The following is an 11,950-nucleotide window of genomic DNA, read 5'->3' as shown; positions in this document are numbered from 1 at the left end:
TTTTTGTCCTTTTTTATGACATTCATTTGGCCTGTAACTTGTTCCCCCATTTTCTTTTCTATGTCCTGCAAGTGCAGCGAGAAAATATATATGATGGTGTGTTTATTTATTTTTCTGTATCATCCTCTTCAGGTAGGCTTTTTTTATACTTTATGCATATGTTACACTCGACATAAAGCTGTTTTATTTGTAAAATGTAATTTTATACAACATTCCAGTCACACTTAGTCTGGTTGGAGAGAGTGGTGATATATATGAGAGGCTGATGATGTGTCATCCCATTCAGACCTCTCGCCAAATAAAACCCAAACAGTAACGTGACTCCCATGTGGTCCTTTGGGTTTCCTTTTCACAGTGCAGAGTAGAGGTTGTGTGGCAGAGCGAGGACTGGCTACACTGCTGCCTCCACCAGCTGTACCGGAAGATGCACTGTATTGGGAGAGTGATAGAGAGAAGAAGCCAGATATCTGCATGATTTCTATGGGATTTATATATTGTGTATTTTAAACTTTCACTGCACCTGTTTCTACGGATTATTTATTGACAGAAGGATTCTTCACTGCACTTTATTTGTTTTGAACACTGTGAATAATAAAAGCACAAAGCACTTTACTCTTGGATGTTAAGTGTCCTGATTGCCCTGACTCATCTTGGTTCTTGACTATCAACAGTCCCGAGTTCAAGAAGGTTAATGCCTGCTCCCGCCAACTCGAGCTGTCACATCCACATTTCAAAGATGTAGTTTTTAAGGTAGAAACTGGCTTGGAAAGAATCATGCTTGCATGTGAGGATGCGGTTGGTTCCACTTTCCTCATTGATTTTCTGCGGGTCGTAATTAGGACGCTGCACCCATTGAGGTATAAAGACAAGCCTGAGCAGGAACAAGGGAAAAAAATAAACCTAGAATGTTATGGAGGAGAAGACAGAATCAGTGAGCTTGAGCCAGTGTGATGTCTAGTCCAGGATTGATTCCTGCTTTGCACCTGATATCCCCCCAACTCCGATAGCTCCTGGTCCCCTGCAACCCTGAACAAAATCAATTACGTTACAGAATTAGATTCAGGGAAGTGGATCTTCAAGTCTGATTCAGTTTGCAATGATCATTAGAACCTACTTGTGCAAAAACAAGATATATATAGTAAAACCCAAATTTCTGTCCAAATCCACTGAAAACATTCCATCAAGAAGCCTCCTAAAGCTGTGAGATGATCCTATTTTATACAACAGAAAGAACAAATGCAACCAATTCTCTAGAGGATAAAAATAAAGTAAAGGAAGTGTTCAAGCAGGAAAAAACAACAGCTCAGTGACACAGAAGGATTTATATCCCTGGGGTTTTGCAAGCCAGTGGAGTGACAATAAAATGCCATGCATGTTGCATAAGATGAAGAGCACGAGGATCAATGCTGATCTGAAAAAAAAAAGAGGACAACCTGATGATCACAGAATTATGTTTCATTTGAAAAACAAAAGGCTACCTTGTCTTCCTGTTTGATTTAAAACTGACACCAGGGGTGTCTTTTCTCAGTTATAAAACACAACATCTGAGGATTAAATCAGATTTTGATTTTGTAGAAAATAATCCCATGCAACAATGTTTTGCATCAGAATTTTTAAGCAAGTATGTGACTACGTTCAGATACACATATGAAGTGGACAGGTCATAGACAGACGGTGAGTCAATTAATTTATTAAATTAGATGGACATTTTTTAACCACAGAAGAGAAATTGTGACTGGTGCTTATTTTAGTTCAGTGTTTCCAAAACTTTCAATAGCCTCAACAGCCTATTGCCCTCTGGGACGTTCCTTTACTCTCAAAAGGCTCAATCACATTTAACAGGTTAGCCATTTCTGTCACAAAACTGAATAGGAACTAAATATTTACCTTAAGGAAAGTACTACCAGGAATATGCAATAAAATTATTATTATTTTTAAGATTACTTTTGTTATCACAAATATGCGTCAAAAAATCAGAAGGCAAGTTTTCTTATATTGAAACTTTTACCGCTTCAAAGAGAGTGTATTTGGTACATTTTTAGGCTTTTGTTTTTTGTGGCACTCCATGCCCCATAGGTTACATTATAAAATGGCAGGACCATCTTCTGTATGGTTTTTTTTTTTAAATGTATAGAAAACGCTTAACTTCAGAACATAATTTTGTGTGGCAAATGCAAATATACCATGTTACTGCAGAAATGGCTTTGACCTGAAAAGTACCTAACACAGGGTCACAGGGGTTGGAAAATGACTGACTGACTGACTGAAAAGCACCAAACGTATCCTTTCAGATACTGCTTTTTATTTTTTGAATTCCCTTGTGACACCATTTTGTTTTCTTCACAAAAAATGCTATTTTGAGTTGCTATGTGGTTGTGAACAGTAACATCAGAGATTATGAATCAAGTAATTTTAGGGATCATGAGGTATAAAGGTCATTCTATGGGGTCACTTCTTCATCCGATTATGCAGTTCCCACAAAGAAATATAAAGCTAGTTTGCACTTAACAATATTCTGGCCTATTTTTGATTTTTGGACTATGAGTTTTGCTTCATTGTTAGACTTTGTGACTAGATTTCCCTTTTGACCTCCTGGTTTTCCAACTTCAGCTTTGGTATTTACCACCTGTTCATCTATCACTCCCTTCCTTCTTTCTGGAATGACAGTTATAGTCCAATACTTCTCATCAGGAAAGGTGAGAAATGATTTACAGTATCATAACATTCTCAAACTCCCTCAATCCAGTTCAGGGTAGTAAGCTCTTGCATCGCCTCTGACCAAATAAATGCTCACCCAACAAATCACCATTCATTGTAATCTTTTGAACAAAGTGAATACATCTACTGGTACCTTCTAGCTCCTGCTTTAAGTGTATATCAGCAATGATATTATAAGAACTGGTGGTTGACTCCTGCCTTGCAGAGCTTGGAAAGACTTGCATCTCCATGATCCGGAACTAGACCTAGTTCAGACAATTGATGCTTGGAATGAATAAGGAACAAAATGCTGCTTATCAAGCAGCATATCAGAACTTTACAGACTGTCACTCTGCAGAACAGAACGACTGTTAGAGATGACAGAACCTTCTGGAGATGGCAATCATCATAGAATGTGCCAAAAAAGTACTCATACTTAGAAACTTCAAGTTACAACAGTACATAAGAACCAACTCCATCCTAAACTGGTTTTTATTAAACACATGACTCTTTCTGGTTGACAAGAAGTCTACATTCATATTTCAAGAGGCATTATTAGTCCTGAACTTGCCTTGACAAAACAACTCCTGATTTGTTTTGTTCTCTTTTGAGAGGCTGAGTCAAGACAATAAAATTAAAATGAAGACTTACATCGCTTAAAGTTTCCAGTCTCAACTGTTTTAAGCTGAATTGGTATTGCCACACACGTGAGCTGCAGGGCTCTGGTGATGGTATTTACCCACCGAACCAGGGGTTGACGCTGTTCTAATGCAATCTCTCATCCTCTCACTGCAGAACAGAAGATGGATGGCAATTCCAATGCTGATGTTACTTCCCTTGTCTGCCCCTCTGGACCCTCCTCTTCCTGGACCTGCCCCTTCCTGCCTAGAAGTTCAGCAGTATGGTTTTCAATAGTTTATTGGACTCCAATGTGTGAAGATGTAGCCATCCATCTTTGTAAATAGATCATTTTGTTTTCATTATACGGGGTCAAACCTTGCCCCAAACCTTTTTCTCTGTTTACTTCTTTTCTTATAGTATCTTACAGTATACATTGTGCTGGAACACAGAGGCATCAGTAATTGCTGTTTACATATATGGTCAATGAGAGAAGAGAAAGTATCAAATTAAAAAGAGAATCAAAACTAGCCCTAGATGTTACACTTGGTCTGATGTCACAGATTGAAGTTCTGAACTATCAGGTGGATTTTGCCCGACAGCTTGCCAGCCCTCACACACAGTGCCTTAAGCACTCACGTCTTGTTCTATCTCATGTCTTTATCCATTTCTCACTTTACTATAGATCTGTCAGTCAAGACACTCCTCTTAGGCAACCTCTGAACTCCAAATTCATTGGGTCACTGGCAGCAACCAACCTTCAGACTCCCTCAAAGAGATTACTTGCAGATCAGGGACACAGAGATATTCTAGTCAGGTGCCACATTCGCTTCATCCAGGCATATCAATAGACCCGCCATGTTGTAGCCATGTCGACCTCTCTTTGTAAAGCTGTACAGGGTGCATGAAATCTATCGGTGACTTTGACAGAATGCCTCGAAACTGCACAGCCTGCAAGTGCAAGGAGAAAAGAAACCTGCAGACACGACAGGAAAGGATTCAGTTTTCTCAAATGAGAGCTCTTTTATGTGTTTTTTAATTTTATTACTATTTCCAGGATTACCTACTTAGCTGTGTCAAACAAAAATACAGGCAAAAAAGCTTAATATTCATGTTTTGATTTGTGTAAATGAAACAGTTGTGTCCCCCATTGAGGACATTAATATTTATAATGTTAAGAGGCCATTAAGAAGGCAGAATGTTAAGATATACAGCATCCTGATGTGTGCGGTACAAGGCCAAGGAGGTTCTGCTCAGGCTTTATAACACACTGGTGAGGCCTCATTTGGAGTCCTGTTTGCAGTTTTGGTCTCCAGGCTACAAAAAGGACATAGCAGCACTAGAAAAGGTCCAGAGAAGAGCGACTCGGCTGATTCCAGGTCTACAGGGGTTGAATTATGAGGAAAGATTAAAAGAGCTGAGCCTTTACAGTTTACACAAAAGAAGATTAAGAGGTGACATGATTGAAGTGTTTAAAATTATGAAGAGAATTAGTACAGTGGATCGAGACTGTTATTTTAAAATGAGTTCATCAAGAACACGGGGACACAGTTGGAAATTTGTTAAGGGTAAATTTCGCACAAACATTAGGAAGTTTTTCTTTACAGAGAACCATAGACACTTGAAATAAGCTACCAGGTAGTGTGGTAGACAATAAGACTTTAAAGACTTTCAAAACTCAACTTGATTTTATTTTAGAAGAATTAAGTGTATAGGACTTTTGAGGTTTGTGGGATGAATGACCTGTTCTTGTCTAGATCGTTCTAATATTCTATAAAAAGACTTGACAGGGCTGTATTTGAACTACTTGCCCAAAGTTTGGAAATGGCAGTCATATTGGTCATCATCAAAAATAATAATAATAATAATAATAATAATAGCTGTTACAATGTACCTTTAAATAAAATAGATAAGGTACCAAAAAGTGCTTAAGATATTATATTTAAAGTTTCAAGTATTATGGGCCCAAGATAGCTGATGAGGATTTGACCACTGCTTTGCATTTACAAGGCAATCTCAATATTAACTGTATTACAGTTTCACTATCAACAGTGTTTCAAGCAGTCTGCTCTTCCTTGAAGGTGGGCTGCAGTCCCACATCTCCTGACTTCTATGCATACTAAACCATGAAGGTGCTCCTCTTGCTACTTGCCTCTCTTGCATCCTTTGGACAGACTTAGACCTCTGACCAGCTTGTTACCCTTTCACCTTCTGCTCATGGCCGGGGGTTGCAGAGGTACAAGCTATCGGTGGAGTTGTGCATTCAGTGGGTATGTCAACTGCACCCCATAAAAAATCATATGCTATTATAAGAGTACGAATATCGCAGCCATGGCAGTGCTACTGTTGTCATACCCGTGAAGGTACAGTGACAGCTCGTGCTTCTCTTCATCAAGGTGTGTCACTGCCACACTAATCTAAAACTAGAGTTTCAAATTAAGAATTTAGTATTTTTGAATTTGTGAGTAGTCTTTTGTGACATTGTGATATTTGAATACTGTACTGCATTTGTATTTATTTATTGGACATACAGCATATACAAGCTGTGCACTGGTTACTTGATACTGGTCCTTGGAATTTGATCTTTGGCTTTGTTAACTACCCTAAAGGATTAAGCAGAAGTACGTAACAAACTGCAGGTAAAGTACAGTGAGGATTGTGAAAATATCAGGCAAACGAAAGATAATAATAATAATAATAATAATAATATAAAGCTAGCAACAGGTCATGGAATGAATAAATTAATGAATTAATAAATCTCTCATCTTGCAAAAGTTACTCAAAGTCTCAAGCACAGGATATCTGCATAATAGAGAAATTATGTTATACTCTATTGTAGTATGTTGCGCTTAAATTAAGATTATTTTCCACAAGGAAGAATCAAAATTTTATTTTAAGCAGCGTTTAATTAATTTATGTATTTCGTGAGCCGCTTAGTTTTATTATTATTAGTATGTATACTATTTGTTATTATTCATTATGTTTACGAGGTGTTGCATTATTATCTGTAGGTTTTTTTTTTTTTTGGAGAAAACTGAACACATTAGGTATTCATTTATTATTTGTTTCAAGAGGTTCATGGCGTCACTGCTTCTTTCAGCTATTAATAACCAATGTTTTACAAATTATACCCCATGTAACTTAGAAAATTGGCCACACATTGGCTGACATGTCTAGCAATTATAACAAAACAAATTTTTTGAAATTCGTTTGAGGAATAAAAAATTACAACATATTTTAAGATAAGAACTCCACACATCCTCTACGATATGGCAGGTGCATAGACGTAAGGCTGCGAATAGGATCAGCAATGTCTGTGGCATCTGTCGCTGAATTCACCTGATCTAAGACAGACGGTAAATCTGAGTTGTCAGTTGGAAATTCCACGTGAATGCTCAACGAACTCAGAATTTGGACAAAACAAAGCTGTTGAGTTGTGATGTAATGCTGAACATTCACTCAGGCCAATTGTTTAAAATAAAAACTATAACCTGTTCAGCCTGAAATGCCATTTTTTGGATGAAGTACATTTGGAGCAAAGTGATACATATTCTGTACATTTATTTTGCTCTTTAGTTCCACAAAAAATGCCATTTATTTTCTATTTCAATTTTTTTTTCTTTTGCAGACCAAGTAACAGATCAGCAACAATCTCACGTTTTTCTAATTAGTCCAACTGGAAGCCCATGTGAATGCACTACAATGGGTTGGTGAAACATCACAACTCGGACCTCGGAATATCCTGAGACCATGTGAACCTAGCATACAGTATGTGTACAACCATATGAAAAAGTTTGGGAACCCCTCTTAGCCTGCATAATAATTTACTCTACTTTCACCAAAAAAGATAACAGTGGTATGTCTTTCAGCAACATCCAAGTACTGGTGTGTTTTTTGAACAAAGATTTTTAGTGAAGCAGTATTTAGTTGCATGAAATTAAATCAAATATGAAAAACTGGCTGTGCACAAATGTGGGTCCCCTTGTAATTTTGCTGGTTTAAATGTATGTAACTGCTCAATACTGATTACTTGCAACACCAAATTGGTTGGATTAGCTCATTAAGCCTTAAATTTCATAGACAGGTGTGTCCGATCATGATAAAAGGTATCTAAGGTGGTCAGTTGCAGGTTGTGCTTCTCTTTGACTCTTCTCTAAAGAGTGACAGCATGGGACCCTCAAAGCAACTCTCAAAAGATCTGAAAACAAAGATTGTTTAGTCTTGTGGTTTAGGGGAAGACTACAAAAAGCTATCTCTGAGATCTAAACTGTCAGTTTCAACTGTAAGGAATGGAATCAGGAAATGGAAGGCCACAGGCACAGTTGCTGTTAAACTCAGGTCTGGCAGGCCAAGAAAAACACAGGAGCGGCATATGCGCAAGATTGTGAGAATGGTTACAGACAACCCACAGATCACCTCCAAAGACCTGCAAGAACACCTCGCTGTAAATGTATATTAAAAGGAAATTGCTACTTTGAAAGCTCAGCCAATGAGAAACAAAAATCCAAATGATTAAGAGGGGTTCCCGAACTTTCTTATATGACTGTATATATCTAAGGAGGAACATCCTCCAAAAGTCCTGTGGCCAAGCCAACACAGCTCTCTCTGCTGGTCTGAGGTATCTCTGCACTCTTGAGATACAGTTTTTATTTAAAGCCTGAGGTACTATTGGTAGTTCTCATGCTGACCCTTGTAATAAAGCAGCAAAGGTTGCACCCGTTCCAGGTGGAAACTATTTCCAACCACCTATTTAGTGAAGCTCTCCAAATGGTGTCAATCAGTTTTTCACTTTTTTCATCTTTTGTTAGAAATAACATTTTGAGAGACATAGTGCTCTGTTGTGGAATCAGAAGACGTAAAGAAGTAGGATGTAAAATGCAATAGATGGAGTCCACCATGGAGACACAGGTGAGGCATAAATGAAGAATAAGTCATTGCAAATGAAAATAGTTAAAACAGACTCTCTTGTTTCATTATTTCAGCAGCTTGTGGGTCTTTGGAAGCAAATCTCAAATTTTGAATATAAACCAGAAATTACACTTTACACAGTTTTCCACAAAATTCAAATCTTGTCATTGTGATGAGAGAGGTTTGGGGTGTTGTGTGTTTTTAAAGTGAAATAATTCATTCAGAACATGCACACACTGTTCTGAGGTTGATTGAAGGGCTTGACTGATCATGCATTTGTGCTTAGATGCGAGCGGGCCCGTTAATTGCTTTGTTCATGCCTCGGAGTGGATGATTGCAGCACCAGTTTAAAAGGGAGCCTGGGTGGGAATCAGGGGTGATAAAGGAAAGACCAAGAAAAGAAAGAGGGATAGAGCTTAAATTGAAAAAGAAGGAAGAGGCAGGTTGCGTGGCTGAGATGGTGCTGCAGAAAGAAGGCAAGAGGTCGAAATCGATGCCCCCGGAGGAGCGTGTGGCCAGTGCATCTGACGGCAGGGTCGCTCTTGCACCCAGAATGCTCCAAGTGGACTCATGCCTTAAGCTATACAGTGGCGGCAGATAACAAATGAAGAAGGATTTGTGGGATGTTGGCATGGGACTTGAGTTGGGCTTGGGGCACCCTAGTGGTGACGGAATGATTTGGCTGGGCGGCATACCTATGTGAAGCTTGACTGCACTTGTAGACAGGCGTCTCTGTGAGTTGAGAAGGAAGCACTGTAGCTCCTATTGGTTTTTAAGGATGGATCCTGCCAGTGATTTTAACCACATTTTTATTTATTGCATTTATTATGGATTTCAACCTCCTCAGACACTTGTTTTTACTGGATTATTAATTTATTTATTTATGAATGAAGCGCTGCATTAAATTGATTTGCACAGTTTGATTTTATTTGGAATAAAAGCACATAGCACCTCTTGACAATGTCCTCATTAGCTCTGGCTCATCTCGCTTCATGTCTATTAACAGTCTTGGGTTTTAGCTGCCAAAGGACAGGCAGTCATCATTTGTGATGCAGTTATCCTAAGGATGAATGTCATTCTCCTATTCAAAATGTGTTTCCATGAATATCCTGCACTGGCCACAGGAGTACCCTGCACATTGTTTCAGCCACCAAACAGTTCAGTCATTTCTTGTCTACTTGGCTGCATGACTCTGCTGGTTATAGTTTTTTTTCCCCTTTAAATCTCTAAAAACAGCTTAGTAAGAAAGACTTTTGTATATGTTAATATTGCTACAGAACCATGAGGAACTTCCCCTGAGCTTTTATTTATTTCCACAGGATTTAGACTTTTTGCCAAATAATAATTTACTTGCAGGATGTCTGCATGCTGAAAATGCAGCTATTTGATCGCCTTTGTTATATGGCTTTTTATGACAGACTAATGGCACTCACGCTGCTTTCCTCACGCGTTTTTGGTTTCGCTTGGTTTCTTTTACTGATATTGTAGCTAAATCTCAAATATGCCACTTCACCTGTGGTCGTGTGAATTAAGAAGCTGAGACAAAGTCCTTTTGCTATACAGTAGAAGCTTGCCTTGATAAGAAGCTGTATGACTCCCCCAGCAGCCATTTCATGTGGAGAGTATGAAGAATGGCAGTTTGACAAAAAAAATCTATGTAAATGTTAGTATGGAGAAGGTGTATTTTTTACCAGGAATTATAAGGGATTTAAATACCAGAAAGCAAACCTCAAAACCTGCTTCTAAAATGGTATGTCACTCTGCTATTCGCTTTACCTGCTTGCTCTTACGAGTGCTTCAGCTGTATGATTCATTGATTTTATGGTTTCTGGATTTTGCAGATTCTGTTTTTACAATTACATAAAGGGACTTGTTTACACTGGATTGCCTATTAGACAAATCCTTTGTCTTATTATTTATTTATTTATTTATTTTATTGCCTTTTGGTACTTCTTTGTGACTTTCAAATAAATACCGTTATTCGTAAAACTTTTGCTTTGGCCTTGTCCTTAAGCCAAGGGTTTTTATGGGTTATCCTCTCTCTTGAAGGGTATGTTTAATATTCTGGGACACTGAAGTTGTCTTTCAGCTTTAAAATCCAGCTCCTCATTTTTGTTGTGTTGTAGGCCTGATCGTATCAAAGAAATTTGGGAGGGGGATCCCCCGTGATGTTCCAATCACATTGTCAGGTCCTGTGCTGCTGCTCCACCACTCGGGTCTGCTGATGAACCGTGTCTGTTGACACCACCTAAGCATGGCATCAAATCTCATTATAAACCCTTTTAATGTGTAGTTCCTTGCTGCTGAAAAGAGCTGCCCAAATCCATTTGAAGTCCAAATCATTGATGCTTGCCTACAGAGTGGTCAGGAGATAGATACTGTATGAATACACTTGTGAGGTCCTATGCTGCTTCTTGATCCCTCACATCTGCTGATGAACTGTGTCTAGTGATGCCACCTCGGCGTGGCATCAAATCTCAATCTGGACTCTTGTTATGCCCACCTCCATTTGAACCTCTTGGTCACTTGATGTGTTTAAGAAGTGTTTGAAGACTTGTTTGGTGAATTTCTGTCTGAGTTAAGTTTTTGTAACATACAAATCGTAACTTGCTTGTATTTCATTCTGAAATCTTTACTTGTTATATTCAATGTTTTAACCTCGTCCCATCACACTATCGCATGGTAGAGTCAAAGTGAGACAATTTACAGCCAACTAGGGGAGGAGGAGGAGGAGGAGGAAGACATTTCATCACACTTGTTCCCAAACAATCCCCCAGACTGATGTTTAACCAATTATGTTGACCTGTTTTGTAGGTCACTTTGGATTAAAGCATCTGCTAAGCCAGTGCTTCTCAACCTGTGGGGTGGGCCCCCCTAGGGGGGTGTGAAGTAACAAAAAGGGGGGCGCGAAGATGTGAAAACAAGAATCAAAAACATGAAAAAAAATTAAAAGTTAAGTAGGTATAATAAAATATTCACCTACATTTCAAAAAAATGTTAGGGGGGCACGATTAAAACTATTATGAAAACACGGGTCGCAAATACTTAAAGGTTGAGAAACACTGTGCTTAGCAAATAATGTCAATGTAAAATCATGACGTCCCCAAATTGTATCCTTCTTCAGAAATTGAAAACGTGCTGGCACCCCAGATAACTCCATTAAGTGCTGGCTGTCTCAGAAGTCTCAGAGCTGTGCCTGTGTCGGGTTTGCCTGTTCTCCTTGTGTCAGGGCACCCTGGGGTTGTCTACCTCAACTTTGTAGATCTGGTCATTGGGCAACTCGTAATTGGCACCGTGTGAGCTGATAGATAGTTTTGTGCCCCACTTTCCACAACCTTTGGTCTGAATGAGCGGGTACCTAGAACAGAATCCCACCATTAAAATGCACAACACTACTTCAAAATCATCCAAGCCACCTTGCCGAAAAGAGTCACAGAGATAAAGGAAGAGAGTGTGGGGGACTACACTGATATTTTTCTCTTGATTGAAATGGTGGGATACTGGGGGTGGGGAAGGGGGGGGATGTCTATATTAGTGTATCCAGATAATTCACTTGGGTGTAGCATAAATATAGAAGATAAAAAGCCAGCCATAAGAAATGGAAATCCTTTTATTATTATCATTAGCTCTTATTATATTTTCAACATACACGCACACACACACACACAAACAAAGAAAGAAAGCCGAGCTTGGACGTCACATCTTGTCAGCCCACCATAAGCTCAAA

General features: G+C 38.8%; 1 protein-coding gene across 1 annotated transcript in view; it reads right to left on the bottom strand.

Moving 5' to 3' along the window:
• LOC120540210 (voltage-dependent calcium channel subunit alpha-2/delta-4-like) overlaps positions 1-11,950 on the bottom strand; it is a 619,956-nt gene that overhangs the window by 267,695 nt on the left and 340,311 nt on the right. The gene's annotated exons all lie outside the window — the stretch shown is intronic.

The sequence above is a fragment of the Polypterus senegalus genome, chromosome 12, assembly GCF_016835505.1.
Source record: "Polypterus senegalus isolate Bchr_013 chromosome 12, ASM1683550v1, whole genome shotgun sequence".
NCBI lineage: Eukaryota > Metazoa > Chordata > Cladistia > Polypteriformes > Polypteridae > Polypterus > Polypterus senegalus.
This window is presented reverse-complemented; position numbering and strand designations above follow the sequence as displayed.